This window comes from Rhinoderma darwinii, chromosome 8 (genome assembly GCF_050947455.1).
Source record: "Rhinoderma darwinii isolate aRhiDar2 chromosome 8, aRhiDar2.hap1, whole genome shotgun sequence".
Taxonomy (NCBI): Eukaryota; Metazoa; Chordata; class Amphibia; order Anura; family Rhinodermatidae; genus Rhinoderma; species Rhinoderma darwinii.
Window position 1 is genome coordinate 4718127 of NC_134694.1, and position 23066 is coordinate 4741192.

At 44.4% G+C, this 23066-nt stretch overlaps 1 protein-coding gene across 3 annotated transcripts in view; it reads right to left on the reverse strand.

Annotated features, from left to right (window-relative positions):
• TSC1 (TSC complex subunit 1) overlaps positions 1-2239 on the reverse strand; it is a 32451-nt gene extending 30212 nt beyond the window's left edge. The window contains exon 1 of one of the 3 annotated variants that reach the window (XM_075834703.1): positions 2148-2239. The gene's annotated coding sequence lies outside the window, so the exon portion shown is untranslated. Of the gene's footprint in view, positions 1-1839; positions 1861-2074; positions 2107-2147 lie in introns of those variants that run through there. The other 2 variants (XM_075834705.1, XM_075834704.1) reach the window with 2 other exon arrangements.
• Positions 2240-23066: the final 20827 nt, after the last annotated feature.

The window sequence follows — 23066 nt, forward strand, 5'->3', positions numbered from 1 at the left end:
AAGAATAGTATCTAATCCCATCATGTGTGATACTGTCTGCTGAGCTGTGTATCTAATCCTATCATGTGTGGTACTGCCTGCTGAGCTGTGTATCTAATCCTATCATGTGTGATACTGTCTGCTGAGCTGTGTATCTAATCCTATCATGTGTGGTACTGCCTGCTGAGCTGTGTATCTAAACCTATCATGTGTGATACTGTCTGCTGAGCTGTGTATCTAATCCTATCATGTGTGGTACTGCCTGCTGAGCTGTGTATCTAATCCCATCATGTGTGATACTGTCTGCTGAGCCGTGTATCTAATCCTATCACGTGTGATACGGTCTGCTGAGCTGTGTATCTAATCCCATCACGTGTGATACTGTCTGCTGAGCTGTGTATCTAATCCTATCATGTGTGGTACTGCCTGCTGAGCTGTGTATCTAATCCTATCATGTGTGATACTGCCTGCTGAGCTGTGTATCTAATCCTATCGTGTGTGGTACTGCCTGCTGAGCTGTGTATCTAATCCCATCACGTGTGATACTGTCTGAGCTGTGTATCTAATCCTATCACGTGTGATACTGTCTGCTGAGCTGTGTATCTAATCCCATCACGTGTGATACTGTCTGCTGAGCTGTGTATCTAATCCCATCACGTGTGATACTGTCTGCTGAGCTGTGTATCTCATCCCATCACGTGTGATACTGTCTGCTGAGCTGTGTATCTCATCCCATCACGTGTGATACTGTCTGCTGAGCTGTGTATCTCATCCCATCACGTGTGATACTGTCTGCTGAGCTGTGTATCTAATCCTATCACGTGTGATATTGTCTGCTGAGCCGTGTATCTAATCCTTTCACGTGTGATACTGTCTGCTGAGCCGTGTATCTAATCCTCTCATGTGTGATACTGTCTGCTGAGCCGTGTATCTAATCCTCTCATGTGTGATACCGTCTGCTGAGCTGTGTATCTAATCCTATCATGTGTGATACTGTCTGCTGAGCTGCTGTATCTAATCCTATCATGTGTGATACTGTCTGCTGAGCTGTGTATCTAATCCTATCATGTGTGATACTGTCTGCTGAGCTGTGTATCTAATCCTATCATGTGTGATATTGTCTGCTGAGCTGTGTATCTAATCCTATCATGTGATACTGTCTGCTGAGCCACTGTATCTAATCCTATCATGTGTGATACTGTCTGCAGAGGCGTGTATCTAATCCTATCGTGTGATACTGTCTGCTGAGCTGTGTATCTAATCCTATCATGTGCGATACTGTCTCCTGACAGTATCTAAGCAAAACACATCTCTCCTGTCCAGATAGTTTGTTACAGTGTATCAGTGCAGATGAGATGTAACAGTTGGCAAAGAATTGTAACAAAACCATCAGCTGTGAGAAATGATATAGGCTCTTAGCCTCTGTATTTAGCCAAGAATATGAGACAGCAAGCAGAGATTTTGAAAATGGTGAAGAAAGGAACAATAAGTCTACATAGAACTGGAGACCCCTTTACCAGCAGCATAAATAGTAATAATCTTATAATCGCCGCCAGGTTCACACGACGGCGATGGCGCACAACTACCTCATAAATATACGTATTAGCGCACACAGCGGAACCACATTTGTCTTAAAGGAGCCACTACAAAAAGCGTTCTTAGAGCTACTATGGAAACCGGAGGAGCCAGAGCGCAACCCCAAGTAGAATTTATACCGCATTCCTCCTCGCACTATACAGAGGGAAAACCGCCATAAAAACAGAAAAAAAAGCGCATTTCACTCCAAATCCCACCATAATCTCTACGATGAGACGTAGACGCCATTTCTAACAATCTCATTAAATTCAACGTAAACGTTACCTCAGGTTATTAGTTCACGAAACACGGTGGCGGTCAAACGCAAAACCTGCGAGCGAGAACATACCATAATATTATAGGGGGGGGTTTAACTGTGCAGGTAATTAACAACTAGATGAACTAGACTGGAATAGGAATGAACCAAGTATAAACCCCCCCAGCAGAGGAGGATAATGGAGCCTCTCAGCTGCGGCAGACATTACCGCCTCTATCCCCGTCCTCCCTTCCAGGTCCTCACCGCGGGTCTATGGCCAACACAGTCGCCCAGACGCCTCCGTGCTATTCCCCTCACACACAGCCAACCTGTTTACCTCACAGCTCCTCAGGGCGCCGCCATCTTGAGTCACAGTGCCGCCCTCTTCTGACTGTTTCCTTCCGCCAACAAGAACAAAAATAGTCCCGTCGCTGTTCCCACTATTCCCTCTCAAACCCGTCCTACCGCAGACCCTAGCTGCTCCACTGAGGGGTTCATTTTTAGTATGTTTTTGCTTTTCTAGGGGTTATAAGCAGCCGCAGGGTAAACATATAATGGTGTCAATATCGCGGAAAGAGATCAACAACGACCCATTGTAACTCGTGATTTAGTGAGCCGGACCTACATTGGTGCGTTGACGTCATTGGAGGCTATAAAAGTCTTACAGGGGGCGGGGCGGGGCGAAGGCAACACGTGATTTATAATGTGTCAAAGTAAACGAGGAGCTGTCAGGTGTCCTATTACCTGCCCGTCAACACCTGGGGAGGAGGGATTTAAAGGGGAACTCCACTTTAAGTCAAATTTGGTCCAAAAGGTTTAGAATAGAAATGCAAAAACTTTGTGAAATATTTATTGTAAAAGTAACTTTTATGGGAGAATAATCATTGGCCAATCACTGGGTGAAATTTTTAGTGTTGTAATTCTCAGTATCTGTATTATTCTGTATATATATACACTGCACAGTACCACTTCTCCTGTCCTGTATACTGGGTGTAATTCTCAGTATATGTATTATTCTGTATATATATATACTGCACAGTACCACTTCTCCTGTCCTGTATACTGGGTGTAATTCTCAGTATCTGTATTATTCTGTATATATATATACTGCACAGTACCACTTCTCCTGTCCTGTATACTGGGTGTAATTCTCAGTATCTGTATTATTCTGTATATATTGACACTGCACAGTACCACTTCTCCTGTCCTGTATACTGGGTGTAATTCTCAGTATCTGTATTATTCTGTATATATTGACACTGCACAGTACCACTTCTCCTGTCCTGTATACTGGGTGTAATTCTCAGTATCTGTATTATTCTGTGTATATATATATATATATATACACTGCACAGTACCACTTCCCCTGTCCTGTATACTGGGTGTAATTCTCAGTATCTGTATTATTCTGTATATATATATATACACTGCACAGTACCACTTCTCCTGTCCTGTATACTGGGTGTAATTCTCAGTATCTGTATTATTCTGTATATATACACTGCACAGTACCACTTCTCCTGTCCTGTATACTGGGTGTAATTCTCAGTATCTGTATTATTCTGTATATATGGACACTGCACAGTACCACTTCTCCTGTCCTGTATACTGGGTGTAATTCTCAGTATCTGTATTATTCTGTATATATTGACACTGCACAGTACTACTTCTCCTGTCCTGTATACTGGGTGTAATTCTCAGTATCTGTATTATTCTGTATATATTGACACTGCACAGTACTACTTCTCCTGTCCTGTATACTGGGTGTAATTCTCAGTATCTGTATTATTCTGTATATATTGACACTGCACAGTACTACTTCTCCTGTCCTGTATACTGGGTGTAATTCTCAGTATCTGTATTATTCTGTATATATATATATATACACTGCACAGTACCACTTCTCCTGTCCTGTATACTGGGTGTAATTCTCAGTATCTGTATTATTCTGTATATATATACACTGCACAGTACCACTTCTCCTGTCCTGTATACTGGGTGTAATTCTCAGTATATGTATTATTCTGTGTATATATATACACTGCACAGTACAACTTCTCCTGTCCTGTATACTGGGTGTAATTCTCAGTATATGTATTATTCTGTATATATGGACACTGCACAGTACCACTTCTCCTGTCCTGTATACTGGGTGTAATTCTCAGTATCTGTATTATTCTGTATATATTGACACTGCACAGTACTACTTCTCCTGTCCTGTATACTGGGTGTAATTCTCAGTATCTGTATTATTCTGTATATATTGACACTGCACAGTACCACTTCTCCTGTCCTGTATACTGGGTGTAATTCTCAGTATCTGTATTATTCTGTATATATATGACACTGCACAGTACCACTTCTCCTGTCCTGTATACTGGGTGTAATTCTCAGTATCTGTATTATTCTGTATATATGGACACTGCACAGTACCACTTCTCCTGTCCTGTATACTGGGTGTAATTCTCAGTATATGTATTATTCTGTATATACACTGCACAGTACCACTTCTCCTGTCCTGTATACTGGGGGTAATTCTCAGTATATGTATTATTCTGTATATATGGACACTGCACAGTACCACTTCTCCTGTCCTGTATACTGGGTGTAATTCTCAGTATCTGTATTATTCTGTATATATGGACACTGCACAGCACCACTTCTCCTGTCCTGTATACTGGGTGTAATTCTCAGTATCTGTATTATTCTGTATATATGGACACTGCACAGTACCACTTCTCCTGTCCTGTATACTGGGTGTAATTCTCAGTATCTGTATTATTCTGTATATATGGACCCTGCACAGTACCACTTCTGATATTCCCTATACATGGACACTGCACAGTACCACTTCTCATATTCCCTATACATGGACACTGCACAGTACCACTTCTCATATTCCCTATACATGGACACTGCACAGTACCACTTCTCATATTCTCTATACATGGACACTGCACAGTACCACTTCTCATATTCCCTATACATGAACACTGCACAGTACCACTTCTCATATTCCCTATACATGGACACTGCACAGTACCACTTCTCATATTCTCTATACATGGACACTGCACAGTACCACTTCTCATATTCTCTATACATGGACACTGCACAGTACCACTTCTCATATTCCCTATACATGGACACTGCACAGTACCACTTCTCATATTCTCTATACATGGACACTGCACAGTACCACTTCTCATATTCTCTATACATGGACACTGCACAGTACCACTTCTCATATTCTCTATACATGGACACTGCACAGTACCACTTCTCTAGTTTAATCTCTGATATGTAATTAGTTGCCCCATGTAGTTGATTACACCCTATTAAGAGCCACTTAAAGGGGAACACTATACATTTGACAACCTTCTTCAAAATTCGCTGTTAGTCTATTGATATAATAGAGAGGGACCCCGCTGGTCCCTAGACCCTCCCCCACATTAGGTTGAGCCACTCTGTAGGATCCATGAACTCCATTTTTTAACATTTGCATCCTCCCTGGAAATAACAGATTATTCCAGAATGTTTTGGGGTCTAGCAGTAGTTCCCCGATAATCAGTTTTACAATCTTTCTGCCAGCAGCTGCCACTAGAGGGAGCCCATTACATTATTATTTATACAGCGAGTTCAATAGGAGCTGTATAAATCTGAATGCAGGGTGCTCCCCCTAGTGGTGGCTGCAGGCACACAGGATTTTATCCTGTAACTCCATGGCTGTGTGAAGGGAAGCAGAGGGATTGGAGCAGAAAATCTGATGTAAAATGATATAAAGCCCTTTATAGTCCTAAACCAGCGCCGATAAAACAATTAACCCCGTCGTCATCCCACACCACCAGAAATATTAGGGGTTAACTTAACCTCTAGCCCTCCCTATACCGTCAGGGATATTAGATATTAACCCATAACCCCTCCGAAGAACTACTACCATAACCGTTAACCTCTTCACTACCCCGGACTTTCAGAGGTTTTACCGTTAACCCCTAAACCACTCTAACCTCCTAGGGATATAAAATACTATCCCCTAACCTATGTAATAAATGGTCTATAGTGGCCGGGCATATATTCCTAGTAATATCTGCATCAGAAGGAAAGATGAAGGACTGGATCTCTTTGTGATACGATGGCTTAAAATACAAGTGGATTGAATGCTTATTTTGCAGGAATATTTCTTCAGCTTGGTAACATTCACTGTAGCAAAATATAAAATCATGTAAAAAAACAAGCCAGGATCCGATGACATGCCAGGCTGCAGAGGTAGTACACAGCTACTGTTCAATGCTGCATTACAATCCTGTATGTCCCTCTAGTGGACATTTTGCAAACTGCACTTTGTTTTTCTGCAAACTAAAAACCCTACAGTGGGTGCATTCTGCGAGCAAATCAGCGGTTCTGTGACCACCATCATTGCATTGTCTCATCTTTTGCCGCCCCCATGTAGAACACAACCCAGGTCAAGCTGTCAACGATATTTTAATTATCTTTATATGTGTGAACATATATTGCTTTAAATGGACAGTTGAGTTGTCACTAAAGCTCAAAGATCTGCTAACAACAGCCTACAGGGGGGATGAGTATTCTATTCTAAGACTTCGGCCACATGACCTAATGACCTTGTAATCAGCTGATACAAGGGCTGACATGACAAAACCCAAAAACACTTGCAATCCATTTAAACTAAATATATATGTTAAGATAAGCTTGGAACTCTATGTTTTACCATATGTGGTATGTATATGTGTAAGCATGAGGGTAACACCTTCTCTCTCTTCATTATAAATAAAGATGCATCTGCCCCCCCAGGGCAGAGACTGTTTGAACACTGAAGCTGCGTGTCATGGTCTCTCTCCAGCCGGCCGGCCTCTCTCAGATCCACCATTGAGAGAGCATTCATTAATTTGGAACTCATAGACAAATGCAGATAATGTCCAACGTTAATGGACTATGTAAATTCGGCAGCGACAAAGCAAAGTAGCAAATTCTTCCGCATGAAACGAGCAGATAAAGGGTTAAATGTATTCTGCAGTCAACAGCTGGTTAATATGACGGCAGATCTTGAACAAGTCTTGTGCGTCTAATGGAGTATATAGTGGGTTGGTGTATACATTCATCGGCAGAAGTAATATTGCTGACTTAAAATAGAAAAATGTTAATTTTGAAAGCCGCTCCTCCCATCATGCCTCAGGACAGAGCACTGATTTTTAATACCCTCTTTACTCAGGGAGAAACTTTTTCTTGTGCTTAGCATCGCCCCCTGCTGGATAATTTATGAGTTGCACAGAGGAGTGGGGGAAGGGAAGTGACTACTACTCCGATTACATGTCAGACTCACAAAAAGTTGTTGCACTTTTTAGGTCCTTTCAGTGATTGGTATGGAGGGTGGACTTAGGCCTCATACACAAAAATTATTTCACCAGTTTAGTCAAATCAGAAATGCGAATTGGAAAATGACTTGTCCTGAGTTTTTGCGGTCCGGATTCGTGGCCCCTGCACGGATTCGTGTAAACCACAGTCATGTGCATGGGGCTATAGAAATGAATGGGTCCGCAAAAATGCAAATAAATTGCGGATGCAAATGCACGGTCGTGTGCTTGAGGCCTAAGTGCCACGCTTCTCCAACTACAGCCTGTGGACTGTGAAGGTATTCTTTGTGTAAATAAGTAGCCTGTCTCTTTAAGGGACTGTCCAGACCTCTGTTGATGTTTTTTGGATATGTTGTTTTTATTGATGGTGTTGTCTTGCAGGTCCCTGGAGGAGGCGGGTCGCGATACTCTGCGGCGCTGCCAATCATGCAGTGCTGTCGTCAGAGGAGGTTGCATAGGAGCGGTGACAAAAGAGGAGGGAGGCGCTGACGGGCCCTGGAAGAGCCTAGTACTGGCAACTAACGGGAGCGAGTGCCATCATGTGGTAGTAGAACGGAGGGTGACACGGGCCTATGCGGAACCGAAACAGACTGCTGTGGTGTGGAGTGGAGAAAGAGGCCAGGGTCACGGACTAGGCGGCGAGTCACTCGAGAAATCCCCACATTACACGTTGGTCTGACATCTTTGTGCTTGAAATAAAAGTAGGGGCTTACACAGCTGAGGGTTGTTACAATGTATCAGTTTAGGTCAGAGCTCTTAGTCTGGGGTAGAGAACATGAGAAAGATTTGCGCTGCTGCTATATTTCGAACATGTGTTTTTTTTTTAGCTTATAAATGAAAACATGACTGTTTCTATTCACTGACAGAAAGCAGAGATCTTTACATGGTAAGGAATTGGGGGGGGGGTCTATTAGAAAGTAACAGAATGTACCTATTTGCATCAGACTTGCCGTTCCTTTTGTTTCTACATAATTAGTACATTTTCGATCGACTGATCAGTTCTCGGTGTTAATACCATGGATGGGATCGGTCGTATCTGCGTCATCCGGCAACTTTAGCGACTTCTCCGTGGGAAATAAACAGATTTGTCCACACCCCTTAAATAAGTTTGGGATTCAAACATATTTATAGAAGCAGCGGAGCATGACAGCAAATAGACCAGAGAATGAAACATATGGGAACAGGTGCGATGCGAGAGATCGGGAGGGCACCGTGCCAGGCCACCGTGCCAGGCCACCAAACTAAGGTAAATAAAGCTGCAACTGGAGAGAACTTCAGAAGAAAGAATAGAAAACCTACAAAATACCCCCCCCCCCCCCCCTAATTACAAGTACGGAAAATATTAGTTTAAATGTTCATATAAAAATTTAGCAATTTTAGGGTATGTTCACACGTAGTCAACCAAAACGTCTGAAAATCCAGAGCTGTTTTCAGGGGAAAACAGACCCTGCTTTTCAGATGTTTTTTACCAACTCGCATTTTTACCAACTCATTTTTTTACCAACTCGTTTTTGGAGCTGTTTTCATTGGAGTCTATGAGAAAACAGCTCCAAAAACGTCTGAAAGAAGTGCCCTGCACTTCTTTGCCGAGGCAGTGAATTTACGGGTCGTCATTTGACAGCTGTCAAACGACGACTCGTAAATAACAGGTCGTCTGCACAGTACGTCGGCAAACCCATTCAAATGAATGGGCAGATGTTTGCCGACGTATTGCAGCCCTATTTTCAGACGTAAAACGAGGCATAATACGCCTCGTATACGTCTGAAATTTGGCCGTGTGAACATACCCTAAAGGGCATCTCCACTTAAAGGAGGTTTCCTAGCCATGCGGAACTTCCTGTTTCAGTGACTACCACTTGTCTGGTGGTCACTGAAGTAAGACAGTCTCTAATGCTCTCCAGCTGTTGCAAAACTACAGCCTGCAGCGGTCAGGGCATGCTGGGAGTTGTAGGTTTGCAACAGCTGAGCACATCAGGTTAGAGACTAGTGTAGTAGACAATAAAATACCAAGACAGACATAGAGTTATTATAGATGAGGGCTGCCTGTGACTGACACCCCGATACTGGACGCCTCATCATAAGACCATCATAGACACTGGAAGCTTCATCATGGGACCATCATAGACACTGGACGCCTCAGCATAGAACCATCATAGACACTGGACGTCTCATCATAGGACCATCATAGACACTGGACGCCTCGTCATATAACCATCATAGACACTGGACGCATCACCAGAGAACCATCATAGACACTGGACGTCTCATCATAGGACCATCATAGACATTGGACGCCTCATCATAGAACCATCATAGAAACTGGACGCCTCATCATAGAACCATCATAGACACTGGACGCCTCATCATAGAACCATCATAGACACTGGACGCCTCACCAGAGAACCATCATAGAAACTGGACGTCTCATCATAGAACCATCATAGACACTGGAAGCTTCATCATAGAACCATCATAGACACTGGAAGCTTCATCATAGAACCATCATAGACACTGGACGTCTCATCTTAGAACCATCATAGACACTGGACGCCTCATCATAGAACCATCATAGACACTGGACGCCTCACCAGAGAACCATCATAGACACTGGACGCCTCATCATAGAACCATCATAGACAGTGGAAGCCTCATCATAGGACCATCATAGACACTGGACACCTCACCATAGAACCATCATAGACACTGGACGCCTCACCAGAGGACCATCATAGACACTGGACACCTCACCAGAGGACCATCACAGACACTGGATGCCTCACCATAGAACCATCATAGACACTGGAAGCTTCATCATAGGACCATCCCAGACACTGGACGCCTCACCAGAGAACCATCATAGACACTGGACGCCTCATCATAGGACCATCATAGACACTGGACACCTCACCATAGGACCATCATAGAAACTGGACGCCTCATCATAGGACCATCCTAGACACTGGACACCTCATCGTAGAAACTAGACGCCTCATCATAGAACCATCATACACACTGGACGCCTCATCATAGGACCATCATAGACACTGGAAGCCTCATCATAGGACCATCATAGACACTGGACGCCTCACCAGAGAACCATCACAGACGCTGGACACCTCACCATAGAACCATCATAGACACTGGAAGCTTCATCATAGAACCATCATAGACACTGGACGCCTCACCATAGGACCATCATAGACACTGGAAGCCTCATCATAGAACCATCATAGACACTGGAAGCCTAACCAGAGAACCATCACAGACACTGGACACCTCACCATAGAACCATCATAGACACTGAAAGCTTCATCATAGAGCCATCATAGACACTGGAAGCCACATCATAGAACCATCATAGACACTGGAAGCTTAATCTTAGAACCATCATAGACACTGGACACCTCACCATAGAACCATCCTAGACACTGGACGCCTCACCATAGAACCATCATAGACACTGGAAGCCTCATGATAGGACCATCAAAGACACTGGATGCCTATCATAAGACTATCATAGACACTGGACATCTCATCATTGAACCATCATAGACACTGGACGCCTCATCATAGGACCATCATAGACACTGGAAGCCTCATCATAGGACCATCATAGACACTGGAAGCCTCATCATAGAACCATCATAGACACTGGAAGCTTCATCATAGAACCATCATAGATACTGGAAGCCTCATCATAGGACCTTCATAGACACTGGAAGCCTCATCATAGGACCATCATAGACACTGGAAGCCTCATCATAGGACCATCATAGACACTGGAAGCCTCATCATAGGACCATCATAGACACTGGATGCTTCATCATAGAACCATCATAGACACTGGAAGCTTCATCATAGACACTGGACACCTCACCATAGAAACATCCTAGACACTGGACGCCTCACCATAGAACCATCATAGACACTGGAAGCCTCATCATAGGACCATCAAAGACACTGGACGCCTCACCATAGAACCATGATAGACACTGGAAGCCTCATCATAGGACCATCATAGACACTGGAAGCCTCATCATAGGACCATCATAGACACTGAAAGCTTCATCATAGAACCATCATAGACACTGGAAGCCTCATCATAGAACCATCATAAACTCTGGAAGCTTCATCATAGAACCATCATAGATACTGGAAGCCTCATCATAGGACCATCATAGACACTGGAAGCCTCATCATAGGACCATCATAGACACTGGAAGCCTCATCATAGGACCATCATAGACACTGGAAACCTCATCATAGGACCATCATAGACACTGGAAGCCTCATCATAGGACCATCATAGACACTGGAAGCTTCATCATAGAACCATCATAGACACTGGAAGCTTCATCATAGACACTGGACACCTCACCATAGAACCATCCTAGACACTGGACGCCTCACCATAGAACCATCATAGACACTGGAAGCCTCATCATAGGACCATCATAGACACTGGACGCCTCACCAGAGAACCATCATAGACACTAGACACCTCATCATAGAACCATCATAGACACTGGACGCCTCACCATAGGACCATCATAGACACTGGAAGCCTCATCATAGAACCATCATAGACACTGGAAGCCTCATCATAGAACCATCATAGACACTGGAAGATTCATCGTAGAACCATCATAGACACTGGACGCCTCACCATAGGACCATCATAGACACTGGAAGCCTAACCAGAGAACCATCACAGACACTGGACACCTCACCATAGAACCATCATAGACACTGGAAGCCTCATCATAGAACAATCATAGACACTGAAAGCTTCATCATAGAACCATCATAGACACTGGAAGCTTAATCTTAGAACCATCATAGACACTGGAAACCTCACCATAGAACCATCCTAGACACTGGACGCCTCACCATAGAACCATCATAGACACTGGAAGCCTCATCATAGGACCATCAAAGACACTGGACGCCTCACCATAGAACCATCATAGACACTGGAAGCCTCATCATAGGACCATCGTAGACACTGGAAGCCTCATCATAGGACCATCATAGACACTGGACGCCTATCATAAGACCATCATAGACACTGGACATCTCATCATTGAACCATCATAGACACTGGACGCCTCATCATAGGACCATCATAGACACTGGAAGCCTCATCATAGGACCATCATAGACACTGGAAGCCTCATCATAGACACTGGAAGCTTCATCATAGAACCATCATAGATACTGGAAGCCTCATCATAGGACCATCATAGACACTGGAAGCCTCATTATATGACCATCATAGACACTGGAAGCTTCATCATAGGACCATCATAGACACTGGAAGCCTCATCATAGGACCATCATAGACACTGGAAGCCTCATCATAGGACCATCATAGACACTGGAAGCCTCATCATAGGACCATCATAGACACTGGAAGCTTCATCATAGAACCATCATAGACACTGGAAGCTTCATCATAGACACTGGACACCTCACCATAGAACCATCCTAGACACTGGACGCCTCACCATAGAACCATCATAGACACTGGAAGCCTCATCATAGGACCATCAAAGACACTGGACGCCTCACCATAGAACCATCATAGACACTGGAAGCCTCATCATAGGACCATCATAGACACTGGAAGCCTCATCATAGGACCATCATAGATACTGAAAGCTTCATCATAGAACCATCATAGACACTGGAAGCCTCATCATAGAACCATCATAAACACTGGAAGCTTAATCTTAGAACCATCATAGACACTGGACACCTCACCATAGAACCATCCTAGACACTGGACGCCTCATCATAGAACCATCATACACACTGGACGCCTCATCATAGGACCATCATAGACACTAGACACCTCATCATAGAACCATCATAGACACTGGACGCCTCACCATAGGACCATCATAGACACTGGAAGCCTCACCAGAGAACCATCACAGACGCTGGACACCTCACCATAGAACCATCATAGACATTGGAAGCCTCATAATAGGAACCATCATAGATACTGGAAGCCTCATCATAGAACCATCATAGACACTGGAAGCCTCATCATAGAACCATCATAGACACTGGAAGCTTCATCATAGAACCATCATAGACACTGGACGCCTCACCATAGGACCATCATAGACACTGGAAGCCTAACCACAGAACCATCACAGACACTGGACACCTCACCACAGAACCATCATAGACACTGGAAGCCTCATCATAGAACCATCATAGACACTGAAAGCTTCATCATAGAACCATCATAGACACTGGAAGCCACATCATAGAACCATCATAGACACTGGAAGCTTAATCTTAGAACCATCATAGACACTGGACACCTCACCATAGAACCATCCTAGACACTGGACGCCTCACCATAGAACCATCATAGACACTGGAAGCCTCACGATAGGACCATCAAAGACACTGGACGCCTCACCATAGAACCATCATAGACACTGGAAGCCTCATCATAGGACCATCGTAGACACTGGAAGCCTCATCATAGGACCATCATAGACACTGGATGCCTATCATAAGACTATCATAGACACTGGACATCTCATCATTGAACCATCATAGACACTGGACGCCTCATCATAGGACCATCATAGACACTGGAAGCCTCATCATAGGACCATCATAGACACTGGAAGCCTCATCATAGAACCATCATAGACACTGGAAGCTTCATCATAGAACCATCATAGATACTGGAAGCCTCATCATAGGACCTTCATAGACACTGGAAGCCTCATCATAGGACCATCATAGACACTGGAAGCTTCATCATAGGACCATCATAGACACTGGAAGCCTCATCATAGGACCATCATAGACACTGGAAGCCTCATCATAGGACCATCATAGACACTGGAAGCTTCATCATAGAACCATCATAGACACTGGAAGCTTCATCATAGACACTGGACACCTCACCATAGAAACATCCTAGACACTGGACGCCTCACCATAGAACCATCATAGACACTGGAAGCCTCATCATAGGACCATCAAAGACACTGGACGCCTCACCATAGAACCATCATAGACACTGGAAGCCTCATCATAGGACCATCATAGACACTGGAAGCCTCATCATAGGACCATCATAGACACTGGAAGCCTCATCATAGAACCATCATAGACACTGGAAGCTTCATCATAGAACCATCATAGATACTGGAAGCCTCATCATAGGACCTTCATAGACACTGGAAGCCTCATCATAGGACCATCATAGACACTGGAAGCTTCATCATAGAACCATCATAGACACTGGAAGCTTCATCATAGGACCATCATAGACACTGGAAGCTTCATCATAGAACCATCATAGACACTGGAAGCTTCATCATAGACACTGGACACCTCACCATAGAAACATCCTAGACACTGGACGCCTCACCATAGAACCATCATAGACACTGGAAGCCTCATCATAGGACCATCAATGACACTGGACGCCTCACCATAGAACCATCATAGACACTGGAAGCCTCATCATAGGACCATCATAGATACTGAAAGCTTCATCATAGAACCATCATAGACACTGGAAGCCTCATCATATAACCATCATAAACACTGGAAGCTTAATCTTAGAACCATCATAGACACTGGACACCTCACCATAGAACCATCCTAGACACTGGACGCCTCACAATAGAACCATCATAGACACTGGAAGCCTCATCATAGGACCATCAAAGACACTGGACGCCTCACCATAGAACCATCATAGACACTGGAAGCCTCATCATAGGACCATCGTAGACACTGGAAGCCTCATCATAGGACCATCATAGACACTGGACGCCTATCATAAGACCATCATAGACACTGGACATCTCATCAGTGAACCATCATAGACACTGGAAGCTTCATCATAGAACCATAATAGATACTGGAAGCCTCATCATAGGACCATCATAGACACTGGAAGCCTCATCATAGGACCATCATAGACACTGGAAGCCTCATCATAGGACCATCATAAACACTGGACGCCTATCATAAGACCATCATAGACACTGGACACCTCATCATAGAACCATCATAGACACTGGACACCTCATCATAGGACCATCATAGACACTGGAAACCTCATCATAGGACCATCATAGACACTGGAAGCCTCATCATAGGACCATCATAGACACTGGACGCCTATCATAAGACCATCATAGACACTGGACACCTCATCATAGAACCATCATAGACACTGGAAGCCTCATCATAGGACCATCATAGACACTGGAAGCCTCATCATAGGACCATCATAGACACTGGACACCTCATCATAGAACCATCATAGACACTGGAAGCCTCATCATAGGACCATCATAGACACTGGAAGCCTCATCATAGGACCATCATAGACACTGAAAGCTTCATCATAGAACCATCATAGACACTGGAAGCCTCATCATAGAACCATCATAAACACTGAAAGCTTAATCTTAGAACCATCATAGACACTGGACACCTCACCATAGAACCATCCTAGACACTGGACGCCTCACCATAGAACCATCATAGACACTGGAAGCCTCATCATAGGACCATCAAAGACACTGGACGCCTCACCATAGAACCATCATAGACACTGGAAGCCTCATCATAGGACCATCGTAGACACTGGAAGCCTCATCATAGGACCATCATAGTCACTGGACGCCTATCATAAGACCATCATAGACACTGGACATCTCATCATTGAACCATTATAGACACTGGACGCCTCATCATAGGACCATCATAGACACTGGAAGCCTCATCATAGGACCATCATAGACACTGGAAGCCTCATCATAGGACCATCATAGACACTGGAAGCTTCATCATAGAACTATCATAGATACTAGAAGCCTCATCATAGGACCATCATAGACACTGGAAGCCTCATCATAGGACCATCATAGACACTGGAAGCTTCATCATAGGACCATCATAGAAACTGGAAGCCTCATCATAGGACCATCATAGACACTGGAAGCCTCATAATAGGACCATCATAGACACTGGAAGCCTCATCATAGGACCGTCATAGACACTGGAAGCCTCATCATAGGACCATCATAGACACTGGACACCTCATCATAGGACCATCATAGACACTGGAAGCCTCATCATAGGACCATCATAGACACTGGAAGCCTCATCATAGGACCATCATAGACACTGGAAGCTTCATCATAGAACTATCATAGACACTGGAAGCTTCATCATAGAACCATCATAGACACTGGACACCTCACCATAGAACCATCCTAGACACTGGACGCCTCACCATAGAACCATCATAGACACTGGAAGCCTCATCATAGGACCATCAAAGACACTGGACGCCTCACTATAGAACTATCATAGACACTGGAAGCCTCATCATAGGACCATCATAGACACTGGAAGCCTCATCATAGGACCATCATAAACACTGGACGCCTATCATAAGACCATCATAGACACTGGACACCTCATCATAGAACCATCATAGACACTGGACGCCTCATCATAGGACCATCATAGACACTGGACGCCTCATCATAGGACCATCATAGATACTGGACGCCTCATTATAGGACCATCCCAGACACTGGACGCCTCACCATAGGACCATCATAGACACTGGAAGACTCATCATAGGACCATCATAGACACTGGACGCCTCATCATAGAACCATCATAGACACTGGACGCCTCATCATAGGACCATCATAGACACTGGACGCCTCATCATAGGACCATCATAGACACTGGACGCCTCATCATAGGACCATCATAGATACTGGACGCCTCATTATAGGACCATCCCAGATACTGGACGCCTCATTATAGGACCATCCCAGACACTGGACGCCTCACCATAGGACCATCCTAGACACTGGACGCCTCACCATAGAACCATCATAGACACTGGAAGCCTCATCATAGGACCATCAAAGACACTGGACGCCTCACTATAGAACCATCATAGACACTGGAAGCCTCATCATAGGACTATCATAGACACTGGAAGCCTCATCATAGGACCATCATAGACACTGGACGCCTATCATAAGACCATCATAGACACTGGACACCTCATCATAGAACCATCATAGACACTGGACGCCTCATCATAGGACCATCATAGACACTGGAAGCCTCATCATAGGACCATCATAGACACTGGACGCCTATCATAAGACCATCATAGACACTGGACACCTCATTATAGAACCATCATAGACACTGGACGCCTCATCATAGGACCATCATAGACACTGGAAGCCTCATCATAGGACCATCATAGATACTGGAAGCCTCATCATAGGACCATCATAGACACTGGAAGCTTCATCATAGAACCATCATAGATACTGGAAGCCTCATCATAGGACCGTCATAGACACTGGAAGCCTCATCATAGGACCATCATAGACACTGGAAGCCTCATCATAGGACCATCATAGACACTGGACGCCTCATCATAGGACCATCATAGACACTGGAAGCCTCATCATAGAACCATCATAGACACTGGAAGCCTCATCGTAGAACCATCATAGACACTGGAAGCTTAATCATATGACCATCATAGACACTGGAAGCCTCATTATAGGACCATCATAGACACTGGAAGCTTCATCATAGAACCATCATAGATACTCGAAGCCTCATCATAGGACCATCATAGACACTGGAAGCCTCATCATAGGTCCATCATAGACACTGGAAGCCTCATCATAGGACCATCATAGACACTGGAAGCCTCATCATAGGACCATCATAGACACTGGAAGCCTCATCATAGGACCATCATAGACACTGGACGCCTCATCATAGGACCATCATAGACACTGGAAGCCTCATCATAGGACCATCATAGACACTGGAAGCCTCATCATAGAACCATCATAGACACTGGAAGCCTCATCGTAGAACCATCATAGACACTGGAAGCTTAATCATATGACCATCATAGACACTGGAAGCCTCATCATAGGACCATCATAGACACTGGACGCCTCATCATTATAATATAAACAAGAGAAACAAGAAGTCCATAGATATCAAAAGAAGTTGAAAGTAGAAAATCTTTATTACAAGTCAAAAAACATGAGAATCTAAAACAGATCTTTATAACTGGATCACAATATGAAACAATATATCACAGATAGGTAAACAATGTATAGTATACCAAGGAACACATCAACATTTTATCCCAAACCAGCAAGGTATGCAAGGTATTCAAAAGTAGAAGGTATATGTCAGGTAAAACAAACAGTAGAATTGAAGTCTACACCTAATGAGCATAAACAACTTAAATAATATCGAAATGACCTGACATAGTCTCCATATTGTGCTTACGCCTCATCATAAAACCATCATAGACACTGGACGCCTCATCATAGGACCATCATAGACACTGGACGCCTCATCATAGGACCATCATAGATACTGGACGCCTCATTATAGGACCATCCCAGACACTGGACGCCTCACCATAGGACCATCATAGACACTGGAAGACTCATCATAGGACCATCATAGACACTGGACGCCTCATCATAGAACCATCATAGACACTGGACGCCTCATCATAGGACCATCATAGACACTGGACGCCTCATCATAGGACCATCATAGACACTGGACGCCTCATCATAGGACCATCATAGATACTGGACGCCTCATTATAGGACCATCCCAGATACTGGACGCCTCATTATAGGACCATCCCAGACACTGGACGCCTCACCATAGGACCATCATAGACACTGGAAGCCTCATCATAGGACCATCATAGACACTGGACGCCTCATCATAGAACCATCATAGACACTGGACGCCTCATTATAGGACCATCCCAGACACTGGACGCCTCATCATAGGACCATCATAGACACTGGAAGCCTCATCATAGGACCATCATAGACACTGGACGCCTCATCATAGAACCATCATAGACACTGGACGCCTCATCATAGAACCATCATAGACACTGGACGCCTCATTATAGGACCATCCCAGACACTAGACGCCTCATCATAGAACCATCATAGACACTGGACGCCTCATTATAGGACCATCCCAGACACTGGACGCCTCATCATAGGACCATCATAGACACTGGACGCCTCATCATAGAACCATCATAGACACTGGACGCCTCATCATAGAACCATCATAGACACTGGACGCCTCATCATAGAACCATCATAGACACTGTACGCCTCATTATAGGACCATCCCAGACACTGGACGCCTCATCATAGAACCATCATAGACACTGGACGCCTCATTATAGGACCATCCCAGACACTGGACGCCTCATCATAGAACCATCATAGACACTGGACGCCTCATTATAGGACCATCCCAGACACTAGACGCCTCATCATAGAACCATCATAGACACTGGACGCCTCATTATAGGACCATCCCAGACACTGGACGCCTCATCATAGGACCATCATAGACACTGGACGCCTCATCATAGAACCATCATAAACACTGGACGCCTCATCATAGAACCATCATAGACACTGGACGCCTCATCATAGAACCATCATAGACACTGTACGCCTCATTATAGGACCATCCCAGACACTGGACGCCTCATCATAGGACCATCATAGACACTGGACGCCTCATCATAGACACTGGAATTTTTACTGAATTACTGTGTTCACAGTAGAAGCTTCACTATTTGACCTTATGAGATACTAGAAGACTTGCTCGAAGACAATATTAGATTTCGGAAGTCTCTCCAAGTGAACAATGTTGGGCGTTTTATGTCTCACCATAGTAGGACCATCTTAGGACAATGTGAGATATTGGATGCCTCGCTGTAGCATTATCTTAGATACTGTATACCTTATATAATTATAGATATTGGAACCCTCAACATGACTCCACCTTGGATACAGAAAGCCGCAGAGAATTAAGACGCTGTCTCTTTAAAAAGTAACAATCTTGGCTGCCGGCGTTCCCTTATTTGCAAAGTTGAATCTGACTTAAGAATACGGTAATTAGGGATGAAATTCAATCACTACAGTCGGAGGAACAATGGGGCCTGCAGCATGAGAAAGCCAGAGGTGTCCACAAATGCCAACGCCAAATAAATGGAAAGTAAATGCGACATTGAAAGGATTTGATAAGAACCGTGCCAACGTAAACACCATCAGCGACGATGGAAGCCGCAAGTTTATTCACACGCTACCCGGCGCTAAGACTTATGCAAAGGAGTAAAACCTCCTCCTCGATGTGTCATTGGTAAACGATGCATAAACTATCCGTTGCCTATGCAAAGCAGGTGCCGCCATCTTCTACAATGAGAGCGGAGGGCCTGGGGTCCCACTCACTAAATTTAAAGGGGAACTCCATATGGATATGTCTAGTCCTGTAAAAAAATTTATTTTTTTTTAGAGGGGAGCTCCAGACAACCTGATTTTCACAATATTGAGTGACCACTTGAATATCCTTCATTCCAGTGCACATGGTGGTTGTCACCCATCTTTGCATAGACCCTGAAAGGCAGAATAAATCTGCAATGGGTATGCAATAATGTACCCCGCTCATATTCTTAGAGGCGTAGCTTGAAGCTCTTGGACCCCCCCCCCCCCCAATGCAAAACGTGACATTTATAATGCTGGTGTAGTGAGGCAGAGGAGCATTTGGGCACCTTCAGGGTCTGGGTGCGGCTTTCTACTTCCGCACCGCTATAGCTACGCTTCTTTTACTGCTCTTTTGTGAAAGTGTCAGTTTTCACTGAAGTTTTGGCATTCTATTCATGAACCAGGAGGCTCAGGATGAACAATTAAAAGATCTCCGTGGTTTGTTGCAGGATGATGATGATGATGATGATGATGATGGGGGTTATATTTTACCTTGCAAAAGTTTCCGGTGAGCTGGTTTCTTTTTCATCTGTTCCTTTAAATACCCCTGAGGCATTAACAATAGAGGTTTTGTATCCAAGGCTGGAAGTGAAGAGTCTTATTTTATGCAAAGTGGCCTGGGCGCTAATAATTCACCATTTCTTTCATGCAAAGCAGCTCCGACTGTGCAAAGATAGCAACCGCTGAAGAGGTGGGCATTGGGGTGGGGGCACCTCCCTGGTAATAAACAGCTGTGGGTAGAGACGTCTGTTGGAGTCTTTTCAGGTCATCGCTCAATGAAGAAATAAACAGCGGGGTCACAGAGCATCCTCTCAGCCGCACCCCAACACCTTAAGGACCCATGCAATGACTATATAGCCTGTCATGAGTTAATATGATGACGTGTGGGCGGTTATGTGGACGGTCCAGTCATAGTTTACAGCTCATAGACCTTTTATACTTCTCCATTATAGCTAGGAAAGACAAACTGCGCCACCTCTGCTGCATGTGAACCCAGCCCTACTAGAAAAACCTGACAATTCTGCAGGCTTCAGAGCTCAAATCTACCTGCACCCCCTGCTCGTTCAGTGTCTGCTAAAATGCATCCTGGAAAGTATAATAATCTTTACAACATGTTTGGTATAGTCATCTGAACTGCCTTCCCGTCCTGCATTATAGAAGCTCAGCTAAGTTGCCAGCGGGATGTTTGTTGACAAGCTTGCTGACTGTTTCCACTGCTGCAGAATTGTGAATACAGCTCTGGATTAAACATTCAGATATTTTGTAATATCCATTCTGTGGAAATTTGCGGTTACGAAGTTTGTCTGTACTGTCATGTATTTACCACTAGAGGGTGCTGGACTCAAGTGTTTAAGCACAGGCACTACATCACTTCACTGCAGTGTGGGGACTTAGCAGAGTTTTCCCACCATAGGGTAGTGATTAGATACCCTCTCAATGTCTGATCGATCGTCTGACCACAGGACACAAACTCGAAGTTAGCGGAGAGCAGCCGCCAATTAGAGAAGAAGAGTATCAACAATTCTGCAGGAGACAAGTGTATTATATAGTATGGACACTGGTACTGTTATGGGGGCACTGTTGTAGGTACTTTTACGAGAACCCAGGACACTGTGACGGTTATAGGGGCATACCTAGCCACTTTTTGGATGGTCAATGAGGGAAACTTGTGGTTTATTGCACTTCTGGCACAAGTCTTTCCACTTTACTATATAGATTTTATGATTTATTTATATTATATAGTAAGTTTATTAATGCAAAAGTAGGGACTATCCCACCAAAAGAGGGACACTTGAAGGGATATAGAAGCTTGGTGGCTTTCATAGTTATATGGGTACAGTAGTAGGTACAGTGGCTGGTACTGTTATGGGGGATCTTTTACGGTCACTGTTATGGGAACACTGTAGCTGTCTTTGTAATGGGGTTTGTAGCCATCACTGTTATGAGGGCTGTGGCTGGCATTGTTAAAGGGGCACTGTGATTTTTTATAGGGGCACAGTGGCTGGCAGTTATGAGGGCACTGTAGCTGTCACAGTTGTGGGGACACTGTACCGGCCTGTTATTGGGCCTGTGGCTGTGACTATTAATGAGGCACTGTAGCTATCACAGTTGTGGGGACACTGTACCGGTCTGTTATTGGGCCTGCGGCTGTGACTATTAATGGGGCACTGTGGCTGGCATTGTTATTGGGGCTGTGGCTGTCACTATAATGGAGCGCTGCAGCTTGCATTGTTATAGGGGCACTCTGGCTGTGAATGTTAATGGGGCACTGTGGCTGGCATTGTTATTGGGGCTGTGACTGTCACTTTTATAGGGCACTGTGGCTGACATTGCTTTGTGGCTGTCTATGTTGTGGGGGTTGTGGCTGTCACAGTTATTACGGTTGTGGCTGTCACTGTTATGGACGGCAGTGACTGGCACAATTATAAGAGCACAGTGGCAGGCACTGTCATACATACACTTTGCCTGGCACTATTATGGGGGCACTAGGCATCTTCAGAG